We start from the raw sequence: 12,885 nt of genomic DNA, 5'->3' as shown, positions 1-12,885 counted from the left end.
CCTCTACTGTCAAACTGTTCAGACTATTCTGATGCATCTTTCAGATGTGTACGCTCATGACATTTTAGCTCCTTGTTGTTTCCACACTGACCACAGGAAACAGTTTAAATCCATTGTGTATATCCTTATGAACTCCTACAGGTATTGATTGTCTAAACGCTTTTCAACACAAAATACAATTAAATGTTGCCCCTAGTGTGAATTCTCTGGTGTCTTTTTAGGTTGGACTTGACAGAGAAGCGTTGTCCACACGTCTCGCATCCATATGGTTTCTCTCCAGTGTGAATTCTCTGGTGGTTTTTAAGGGTGGACATTTCAGAGAAGTGTTGTCCACAATGATCACATCCATAGGGTTTATCTCCAGTGTGAATTCTCTGGTGTGTTTTAAGGCTTATCAATCGAGAAAAGTGTTGTCCACATTGATCACATCCATATGGTTTCTCTCCAGTATGAATTAGCTGGTGTTTTATAAGGCTGGAAATCTGAGAGCAGCGATGTCCACATTGATCACATTCATATGGTTTCTCTCCAGTGTGAATTCTCTGGTGTGTTTTAAGGCTTATCAATTGAGAAAAGTGTTGTCCACAATGCTCACATCCATAGGGTTTCTCTCCAGTGTGAATTCGCTGGTGTGTTTTAAGGCTGAACATTTCAGAGAAGTGTTGTCCACAATGATCACATCCATAGGGTTTCTCTCCAGTGTGAATTCTCTGGTGTTTTTTAAGGTTGGATATTTCAGAGAAGTGTTGTCCACAATGATCACATCCATAGGGTTTCTCTCCAGTGTGAATTCTCTGGTGTTTTTTAAGGTTGGATATTTGAGAGAAGTGTTTTCCACACTGATCACAGCAGTGTTGTTTTTTCTTAGACAACCTCCTCTTTTTATTCACCTCTGGTAGAACAGGGCAGCCAGATTGATGATGCAACACTGGATTGGAAACAAAGACAGGAAAGGAATGATTTTTCAGACTTGGACATTGTAAGTTGTTAAAGGACAACTTCAACACTTTTCATCACATAATTGGTCCTCACCAATGTTCACGATAAAATGGCATAACAATATTTTTAATATTGCAATGGCTTCCATTATAGCACATATTGTGCATTGTATAAATAAATAAATAAACAAACATACTATAATCACGTAACATTTTGTCAAGATCCTAACTATGACTTACCTTAAAAAAATATTTAATGTTTTTAAGGGATGTAATACATCCCATAAAATATTTGCATTATGTGCATGTCAGACTTCAGTAATACTATTTGCATTAAACGTTGATGAACTGTGGTGCATGAAAGAAATTGCCTCCATCTAATCTACATCAAAGATACAGGTCAAATTACAATTAAACAAAATGTAAGATTGAGAATAAAATTAATATTGAGGAAACCCAACAGGGTAAAGGGAGGCAGAGTATAAGTAACATACCTTGGTCTTTGTTTTCCTCCTGTTCCGCAGAGTTGAGTTTGAGCGAGTTCATCTTATCCTGATGTCTGGAGTCCACAGTCAGATCAGATCAGAAATGATAGATATCCTGGAAGACTTGTGGAGAAATGACACAGACCAACGCTTCTTATACTAGAGAGTCTGGGCTGAAAACCCTAACTGCTCCGAATGATTGGCCAAAGACAACAATAGAACCATCTCTCCACCAATCACAATCTAACATACTGTGCTCCACCCCTCCCTCCTCCCCCCAGACATGCTCTATGCAACCTTCTACAAAAGTGGTAACAACATTATCTAGTTATGACTAAAATATAAATATATTAAACACTATGTTTAATTTGCCAAATAAGAGTATCAGTTGTTAATAATAATTGTCAATATAAGTTGCCAATGAAACACAGAAGTTATCAAGTATTATTAATGTTGTCATTTTATCAACTGACCCCTTGCCTGTTTCCCACAGGTTCAGCTATTAGAGTATCCCTATAATAGGGAGAAATAAAGGAAGTCTGATCTATCTAATCCTTTTGTTTTGTTTTCATGTTATTACTAAAAGTTAAATAAATAGAATAACTTATGTGGACTATATCAATAGCGCAAGTGACAATGTAGAATTTCTTTGGCACAAGGACATTTCACTTTTTGGACTCAAGACTATTTAGACAAAATAAAAATAATCTACGTGCAATCAACAGCAAAGCTATATGGAGGAAATAATATTGAGAATGAAAAATATGTTGAGATGAGTTTATTTCAATATGCAGCAATTGGTAGTGGGGCTTGTTCCACGTGTCCAGTTAATATCTAACATGGACAGTGAAAGTCTAATGAACACTAAAGCCAGATTTGATTGCAACTTTAGCACCACACCACTTTAACATACATTTCCTATTACAAAAAGGAATTGCTTTTAATCCACATATGAGTGGCAGGTTGCGGTCGTTGACACACCTTCATAGGTGTTCTATGTAAAGTAATTAAAATATAAAAAACAACAAAAATGGAATTGCTAAAATAACAGTATTGAAAACACAATTTACCCATATACTAATTATCTGAATAGAGCAGCTATATCAATAACACGTCTATATCTATCATTGAATAGGCATGGATAAAAAACTATGTGGCAAATACAATCAATAACATGGATATATTTACAGTGTCAACAGGATTCAACAATCTGAGTAATATAGAAGCACACAAGCAGGAGTCAATAGAACAGACACTGTCAGACTCAAAGCAGTAATCTCTAATCCTATAAAGAAGGGATGTAAATGTTCTCATTATTAACCCTTGTGTAATGGAGAGGAGACCAGGTCCAGGTCAAGTCTAACAGTGAAAGTCTAATCTACCGAAGCCTTTGTTTTATAACCATGTTACTAAAAGTGAAATAACTAGTCTAAATTATATAACTTGACCTCAAGTTAAGATGTACAATTTTAATGTATCTTTGAGACGTGGAAAATCACTTCATGGACTTGAAAATCTATACAAAAGCAAACCACTTCACAAACTCTCCTTGACTTTGTAAAGGTCCCTGCTATTCATTCTGCATATTGTTCTGTCATTTACATGTTAACACAACTCTATCAATGTCCCCATGTGTGAAAGAGTGTCTCATCATCGTGATGTTATTCGATCAGAGCCATTAAGACACATTCAAGGCCATTCAAGTTCCTATAGAAACTCAATTTACATGATTGCTCAAAATTCCTTCAGAACAATACAACCTGTTCAAATCTGATCAACGCTGCCTGGATCCCAGTCAACACAACACTATATATGTTGTGTTCCTTTAATCCTTTAATCAAATGGGCCAATGTTTAATACATTGTAATAACCCTGCCTGCCTGGATACTGGCTGTATGGATTATGGACTCAGTGTGATCATTTGGTTCCATAAAAACATATTATCATGTTTCATTGATAAACTGTCATGCATCCTCTGAAATTAGTATTAAAACATAGCCTTCAATAAGTAATAATCTTTCAAAGCTCTTAACTTTTAACAGCTATTAAAAAACCTGAAAACACCTATCGAAACTGTATGAATTATATCCTCCAAAACCACCTGCTCAGTGTTTGAGCACTGGCTGTGACATATTAAATCATAGAGCTCATGCACAGAGAGAGGAATTCATATATTTATGTATATGTATGCTGCTTAGAATAATTAAGCATTGTCAGATGGTTTAATTTAATTGTGTATACATCATTTCATCATGTAGCCTATAGTATATACAGAATGCAGGCATAATGCCTTTTGTCATAATAAGGCACGATTATGTTGTTATTGTAATTATTTCATTTACTTTCTTATAGACACCAGAGTTGTACTGTACTGTGCTCGTTCGTTAACCTTCAGTAAAAAATCCTTTGACGTCAAGTGGTCTGTCCTGCCTCCTCCTTTGTTCTAACCGACATCCCTGGGTGACCAGCCGGATAGTTTAATTAATACCTTATGTTACCTTTAACCTTTAACCCTCACTAACAGAAAGCATGCCATGTCTATATTTTCTGTCAATTGACAATGTGTATATGAAAGAATATACATGTGTCTGCAGCATATTGTGCATGTCCTGCTTTGATTTACATCCAACATATTGAAAGTGTTTCCCCCATATCCCTCTTGTCATTCAGACAGAACCATTAAGATAGATTGACCAATCAAGACCCTATAGAAAATAAATTAGCATGTGATCGCTCCAAATTATTACAGAACCAGATAGAAGCAGCTTTGGTGAAGGAACAGCTGTTCTTTATTCAGTGTTTATAGTATGTGACTGTTCATTACAGCAATTGTCTTAATTTATCTTGTAAAAGTGGCATCTCCTCCTTGTAATGTACATGGTGTGTTATTGCCTTGTAGTATATTTAATGTGATTGACAGAAATTACCACACACAAATCAGAGCTCAAAACGCCTCTTGTTTATTTAAAAAAAAAAGTCAAAAGAAATTTCAATTATTTACATTGCTGTGTTCCCCAAATGCACCCATCCTGTGACAAAATATTACACCATTTAAAACAAACTTCGGACTTCGGAGACAAAAGAAGTCACAGAAAGAGAATATATCTCAATCTACGATAAACAGTATAAACGTGTTATAATAATAATAATAAAAAGGTCAGATATGATCTGTAATCTGTGATCCAGAAATAAAAATAGAACACACCCATGTGCTTTAACAGGATCCAACACCAGCCTATCTTCTGAAAACTCATTTAAACAGAGGAAACAGAATGTTACCTGCAATGTAAAATCAACAAATGAACATTTAAATCATCCCCATCCTACTAGAATCTGTATGCTCATATTCATGTAACTTGCATAATAACAGTTTAGTCGTCTTAATAACAATTGCTTATTAAAAGACTGTAAAGGATTATCATGCTACACTGATGTTTCTCTTCCTCTACTGTCAAACTGTTCAGACTATTCTGATGCATCTTTCAGATGTGTACGCTCTTTACATAGAACACCTTCATAGGTGTTCTATGTAAAGTAATTAAAATATCAAAAACAACAAAAATGGAATTGCTAAAATAACAGTATTGAAAACACAATTTACCCATATACTAATTATCTGAATAGAGCAGCTATATCAATAACACGTCTATATCTATCATTGAATAGGCATGGATAAAAAACTATGTGGCAAATACAATCAATAACATGGATATATTTACAGTGTCAACAGGATTCAACAATCTGAGTAATATAGAAGCACACAAGCAGGAGTCAATAGAACAGACACTGTCAGACTCAAAGCAGTAATCTCTAATCCTATAAAGAAGGGATGTAAATGTTCTCATTATTAACCCTTGTGTAATGGAGAGGAGACCAGGTCCAGGTCAAGTCTAACAGTGAAAGTCTAATCTACCGAAGCCTTTGTTTTATAACCATGTTACTAAAAGTGAAATAACTAGTCTAAATTATATAACTTGACCTCAAGTTAAGATGTACAATTTTAATGTATCTTTGAGACGTGGAAAATCACTTCATGGACTTGAAAATCTATACAAAAGCAAACCACTTCACAAACTCTCCTTGACTTTGTAAAGGTCCCTGCTATTCATTCTGCATATTGTTCTGTCATTTACATGTTAACACAACTCTATCAATGTCCCCATGTGTGAAAGAGTGTCTCATCATCGTGCTGTTATTCGATCAGAGCCATTAAGACACATTCAAGGCCATTCAAGTTCCTATAGAAACTCAATTTACATGATTGCTCAAAATTCCTTCAGAACAATACAACCTGTTCAAATCTGATCAACGATGTGTACGCTCATGACATTTTAGCTCCTTGTTGTTTCCACACTGACCACAGGAAACAGTTTAAATCCATTGTGTATATCCTTATGAACTCCTACATGTATTGATTGTCTAAATGCTTTTCAACACAAAATACAATTAAATGTTGCCCCTAGTGTGAATTCTCTGGTGTCTTTTTAGGCTGCATTTGACAGAGAAGCGTTGTCCACACGTCTCGCATCCATATGGTTTCTCTCCAGTGTGAATTCTCTGATGGTTTTTAAGGGTGGACATTTCAGAGAAGTGTTGTCCACAATGATCACATCCATAGGGTTTATCTCCAGTGTGAATTCTCTGGTGTGTTTTAAGGCTTATCAATCGAGAAAAGTGTTGTCCACATTGATCACATCCATATGGTTTCTCTCCAGTATGAATTAGCTGGTGTTTTATAAGGCTGGAAATCTGAGAGCAGCGATGTCCACATTGATCACATTCATATGGTTTCTCTCCAGTGTGAATTCTCTGGTGTGTTTTAAGGCTTATCAATTGAGAAAAGTGTTGTCCACAATGCTCACATCCATAGGGTTTCTCTCCAGTGTGAATTCGCTGGTGTGTTTTAAGGCTGAACATTTCAGAGAAGTGTTGTCCACAATGATCACATCCATAGGGTTTCTCTCCAGTGTGAATTCTCTGGTGTTTTTTAAGGTTGGATATTTCAGAGAAGTGTTGTCCACAATGATCACATCCATAGGGTTTCTCTCCAGTGTGAATTCTCTGGTGTTTTTTAAGGTTGGATATTTGAGAGAAGTGTTTTCCACACTGATCACAGCAGTGTTGTTTTTTCTTAGACAACCTCCTCTTTTTATTCACCTCTGGTAGAACAGGGCAGCCAGATTGATGATGCAACACTGGATTGGAAACAAAGACAGGAAAGGAATGATTTTTCAGACTTGGACATTGTAAGTTGTTAAAGGACAACTTCAACACTTTTCATCACATAATTGGTCCTCACCAATGTTCACGATAAAATGGCATAACAATATTTTTAATATTGCAATGGCTTCCATTATAGCACATATTGTGCATTGTATAAATAAATAAATAAATAAACAAACATACTATAATCACGTAACATTTTGTCAAGATCCTAACTATGACTTACCTTAAAAAAATATTTAATGTTTTTAAGGGATGTAATACATCCCATAAAATATTTGCATTATGTGCATGTCAGACTTCAGTAATACTATTTGCATTAAACGTTGATGAACTGTGGTGCATGAAAGAAATTGCCTCCATCTAATCTACATCAAAGATACAGGTCAAATTACAATTAAACAAAATGTAAGATTGAGAATAAAATTAATATTGAGGAAACCCAACAGGGTAAAGGGAGGCAGAGTATAAGTAACATACCATGGTCTTTGTTTTCCTCCTGTTCCGCAGAGTTGAGTTTGAGCGAGTTCATCTTATCCTGATGTCTGGAGTCCACATTCAGATCAGATCAGAAATGATAGATATCCTGGAAGACTTGTGGAGAAATGACACAGACCAACGCTTCTTATACTAGAGAGTCTGGGCTGAAAACCCTAACTGCTCCGAATGATTGGCCAAAGACAACAATAGAACCATCTCTCCACCAATCACAATCTAACATACTGTGCTCCACCCCTCCCTCCTCCCCCCAGACATGCTCTATGCAACCTTCTACAAAAGTGGTAACAACATTATCTAGTTATGACTAAAATATAAATATATTAAACACTATGTTTAATTTGCCAGTTGTTAATAATAATTGTCAATATAAGTTGCCAATGAAACACAGAAGTTATCAAGTATTATTAATGTTGTCATTTTATCAACTGACCCCTTGCCTGTTTCCCACAGGTTCAGCTATTAGAGTATCCCTATAATAGGGAGAAATAAAGGAAGTCTGATCTAGTCTAGTTCTTTGGCACAAGGACATTTCACTTTTTGGACTCAAGACTATTTAGACAAAATAAAAAGAATCTACGTGCAATCAACAGCAAAGCTATATGGAGGAAATAATATTGAGAATGAAAAATATGTTGAGATGAGTTTATTTCAATATGCAGCAATTGGTAGTGGGGCGTGTTCCACGTGTCCAGTTAATATCTAACATGGACAGTGAAAGTCTAATGAACACTAAAGCCAGATTTGATTGCAACTTTAGCACCACACCGCTTTAACATACATTTCCTATTACAAAAAGGAATTGCTTTTAATCCACATATGAGTGGCAGGTTGCGGTCGTTGACACACCTTCATAGGTGTTCTATGTAAAGTAATTAAAATATAAAAAACAACAAAAATGGAATTGCTAAAATAACAGTATTGAAAACACAATTTACCCATATACTAATTATCTGAATAGAGCAGCTATATCAATAACACGTCTATATCTATCATTGAATAGGCATGGATAAAAAACTATGTGGCAAATACAATCAATAACATGGATATATTTACAGTGTCAACAGGATTCAACAATCTGAGTAATATAGAAGCACACAAGCAGGAGTCAATAGAACAGACACTGTCAGACTCAAAGCAGTAATCTCTAATCCTATAAAGAAGGGATGTAAATGTTCTCATTATTAACCCTTGTGTAATGGAGAGGAAAGTCTAACAGTGAAAGTCTAATCTACCGAAGCCTTTGTTTTATAACCATGTTACTAAAAGTGAAATAACTAGTCTAAATTATATAACTTGACCTCAAGTTAAGATGTACAATTTTAATGTATCTTTGAGACGTGGAAAATCACTTCATGGACTTGAAAATCTATACAAAAGCAAACCACTTCACAAACTCTCCTTGACTTTGTAAAGGTCCCTGCTATTCATTCTGCATATTGTTCTGTCATTTACATGTTAACACAACTCTATCAATGTCCCCATGTGTGAAAGAGTGTCTCATCATCGTGCTGTTATTCGATCAGAGCCATCAAGACACATTCAAGGCCATTCAAGTTCCTATAGAAACTCAATTTACATGATTGCTCAAAATTCCTTCAGAACAATACAACCTGTTCAAATCTGATCAACGCTGCCTGGATCCCAGTCAACACAACAGTATACATATTTTGTGTTCACTGTTTCCTTCCCAACCTTTAATCAAATGGGCCAATGGTTAATACATTGTAATAACCCTGCATGCCTGGAAACTGGCTGTATGGATTATGGACTCAGTGTGATCATTTGGTTCCATAAAAACCATAAAAAACACATTATCACGTTTCATTGATAAACTGTCATGAATCCTCTGAAATTAGTATTAAAACGTAGCCTTCAATAAGTAATAATCTTTCAAAGCTCTTAACTTTTAACAGCTATTAAAAAAACCTGAAAACACCTATCGAAACTGTATGCATTATATCCTCCAAAACCGCCTGTTTGTTTGAGCACTGGCTGTGACATATTAAATCATAGAGCTCATGCACAGAGAGAGGAATTCATATACATATATTTATGTATAATATATGTATGCTGCTTAGAATAATTAAGCATTGTCAGATGGTTTAATTTCATTGTGTATACAGCATTTCATCATGTAGCCTATATACAGAATAAAGGAACAGTTGTTTGTTATATCATTTGTGTAGTAAGCTGTGTGTGTAGGCCTATGTGTTATTACCATTCAAAGGGTATTTCATGTGATTGGCTGAAATTACCACACACACGTTAACACCACATACTATAAACCAAAGCTAAACACATCTTGACTTTGAATGTTTGCCTTTATTTGTGACTGTGTGAGCAGGCAGAAAATGCATTCATTTTTGTTATTATTTTTGCAGTGGTTATTTTGGAGTTTTGCAGTGTTATTTCCTTTTGCTTATTTTGATTATTGGTTGCTGTGTTATTTCTATTATATAATTTGACCTGCATGGATTTGAGTTGTTTATTTTGCTGCATGTTTTGTGTTTATTCTTTATATGTTTTGGATGCATTAACTCTGTTTTCTGCCACGGCACCCAGGACAATCTATGTAGCAGCCGGGTGATTAAGCAGACCAATCAATGCTGCGCTGGGACAGAGGGGCGGGTTTCCCCCAGGGAGCGGTGACTCTAAAAAGTTTGTAGCCTTTAGCACACAGAGCGACACGACAGACAGACAGAGGACTGAGCGAGAGACGTCGCAGCTGAGCAGAGCCAGCAGAGCAGTGGGACGGAGAGGGGAATAGACGATCGAGCGACTGACGACGGCTGCCTTTGAGACGACCCCATCGTGCCCTGTGGAGGACCGAGTGGGAAAACGCTGACCCGAGTGTCGACGCGAAGTCACCGCAGCGCCAGGGCTTTTGCTCTGGCTGCCGGTAGGTCTCCAACTACACAACGACACTCGTGGTCCATAGCCTGCTACACTAGCGTTAGGGTCCCATACCTGTGAACAGTTGAACTGGCGTTTTCCCTGTCCTCCACAGGGTACCGGAGCAGATTGGTGTGGCGTCCTGGTGTAACGAGTGTCGTCGTCCTCCCACGGGATCTTCTTCCCCCCCTGTCGTTTCCTCCATTTCCCACTGGACTGGTTTTTATTCTCTGTTTTGTTTTTATTATTTAGTTTTAAAGGGCCCTTTTATATAACATTTACCTAGTGGTTTTTATTGTTGCTTGGCTGTTTTAGATGCCCGCTGTATAGGATAATAAACTTTGTTATATACTTTTGATACACATGCCTCTGTTTTAAGTTCTTGCCTTTTTAATCCAAGTTATCCGACGAACCTGTGCTGCCTTTTTATTACATTTTACATTTTAACTTGAGGACCAGACCTCTTAACAAAAGGTGGCGTTGTCGGCTTTTATTAATTAAGTTAAAGCACCTGTGCACTTTATTTTCTACTTGTGATTTTATTATTGAAATTATAAGTTATTACTACTTTTATTGTGCAATTTGGTGTTTTTAACGAGTGCCACAAATACATTCATGTTGGTGGAGACACCAAATGAACACTATATTGCAGAACAGGAGGACCGCCAACCTACCTGGTGTGCGTGGCGATTTAGTGCTGCACGCCAGAGCAGGAGCTCCAGAAGGAGTCGTTTGTAGCCATAAGCTAAACCGACAAACAAGCGGTCATGATCAAGTTTACACTACAGTCATTGTATACATGTTGCAGAAATAAAACAGGGAAGTAGAGTAAGTAACATACCATGGTCTTTGGGTTCCTCCTGTTCAGCAGACATGTTCCTGGTGGGGTCGGGAGAGTTCATCTTCACCTGAAGTCAGATCTGATCAGAAATGATTGATATCCTGAAGACTTGTGGAGAAACAAGACAGACCAACTCTTCTTATACTAGAGAGCTTGGGGTGGAGCCACAAACTGCTTTGAACGATTGGCCAAAGAGAACAAAAGGACCATCTCTTCCTGAATCACAATCAAACATACTGTGCTCCACCCCCCTCCTCCCCCAGACATCATTCAAACAATAAAGTTGTAATCAGTGTGACTGAAAGCAGGTGCGTTCAGTTGCGCCACCCATGCAGCTCAGTACAGTGTATGGGCGGGCATAGCGTTAGGATGCGTTTGCCCAGGTTGCCTCACTTCCTCGTCACACTGGTGCACAACAGGTGGTGTTTGTATTCGCAGCGTCAAGGTGAGCCTTTGTTCTATTGCGCTAGTGGTATCTGCTTTTAGCTTGTCCATAGACCTCCTCCAGGTTACTTACAATACGTTTGCCTTTTTCTTTGTTAGACGTCCATGTGGGAGCTGTAGCAGAGTCCTCCTCTTGACCGTGTGTGCGTTTACACAAGAAACAAACGGTATGCTTAACTCTGTACTAGTAATGCAATGTGAAGGCTCATAAAGTTGTCAGAGTACTTACGTTTATATTATTCCTTTGTTAGACGTGTGACGAGCAGACAGAGCCAGTCCAGGGAGTGTGTTTGTGCGTGGCTACACACGTCTGGAGGTAGGCACGTCTTTAGCATTGCAACACAGCACAACTGTTTTATGAATGAAATGAATTAGTTCTCACGATGCCTCCTCATCCCGCAGACGGTGCAGTGCGTGCGGCGACGGCGCAAGCATTTAACAATCATTCTGGGATTCCCTGAACGTCTGTTAACTGGGTATGTTTTAATGTTTGGATTAAACTTTGTAAAGTACACAGACTTCAGTTGCTGGTAATCATATTGTGTGATGTCAAGTGGTATGCAGAATTTGATTCTGGGTATAGCTAGACATCAACAAAACCACAGTTCCCATGTGAGACTAATTCAGTGTTTGTTTTGCTTTATTACAGAATGCCTTCTGTCAGGCCGCTGTTCTTTTAACCTTTTATTTTTTGTATTGTTTTTATTATCTATGCTGCTACTGTTTGAGTTATTGGCATATTGCGTATAGTCACCTTTATTGTTAACACATCCAAGAAGCAAAGAAACTGAAACTAGTGCAGCGGATTATTGCATTTGGTCAACATTATTGCTACACATCCAAACCGTAAGGGAACTGAAACTAGTACAGCTAATAAGGCAGAAATAATTGCAGGGCTTGCAGAGCTACTCTAAGGGTTTGAAGTGCTGTGTAGTGGGGTGCAGTTTTGCCTTTACTGTTTTCTACATACTTTAAGGTTTTATTCATTTTTGCTGTGATTTTACTATTCTTTTGTGTTAATTAGTGTGTGGGGCTACCCACCCCCCCAGAGTACTTTAAAGCAGCTCACAGCAATACTCTTCTAGCCACTTGGTGGCACTGTTTTGTTCACTGAACATTGGATGTGCCCATTAGTGTTTTACCCCAACTATAATATCTGATCAAACTCTTTAGTTGACCGATTGCTGGATGGCGTAATATTGGTGTTCTGAACAGATCTGAAATACTTTGTACAATTCTCCTAACCTGTGAATAAATGTTACTTTTTTCCAACCACTTGTATTATTCACTCAAACTGAATACTTACCTTTAAACCCGGGTCTCTCACCCTGTAATTGAGAGTGGCGTTGTCAGTTACATGTACAGGAGAGCTTAGCGCCTCCATCTGGTTACAATTGGCGTTGTCGGCAGGATCATTGGTTGGTTGGAGAATTGTGCATCGTATGGTTGGTAGCAGCATAGTAGGTTTTAGTCTTGATTTTTAAGATTTTTTTTAAAAAAAAGAACAGCGGTTGGCAGCAAAGACGCCCCCCCCTCTGTGGATTGACACGGTGCAACCTCG

Source organism: Nannobrachium achirus (assembly GCF_963921795.1).
Source record: "Nannobrachium achirus genome assembly, chromosome: 8".
In the NCBI taxonomy this organism is placed as follows: Eukaryota; Metazoa; Chordata; class Actinopteri; order Myctophiformes; family Myctophidae; genus Nannobrachium; species Nannobrachium achirus.
The sequence above is the reverse complement of the archived record's forward strand: the minus strand, read 5'-3'. Positions refer to the sequence as shown.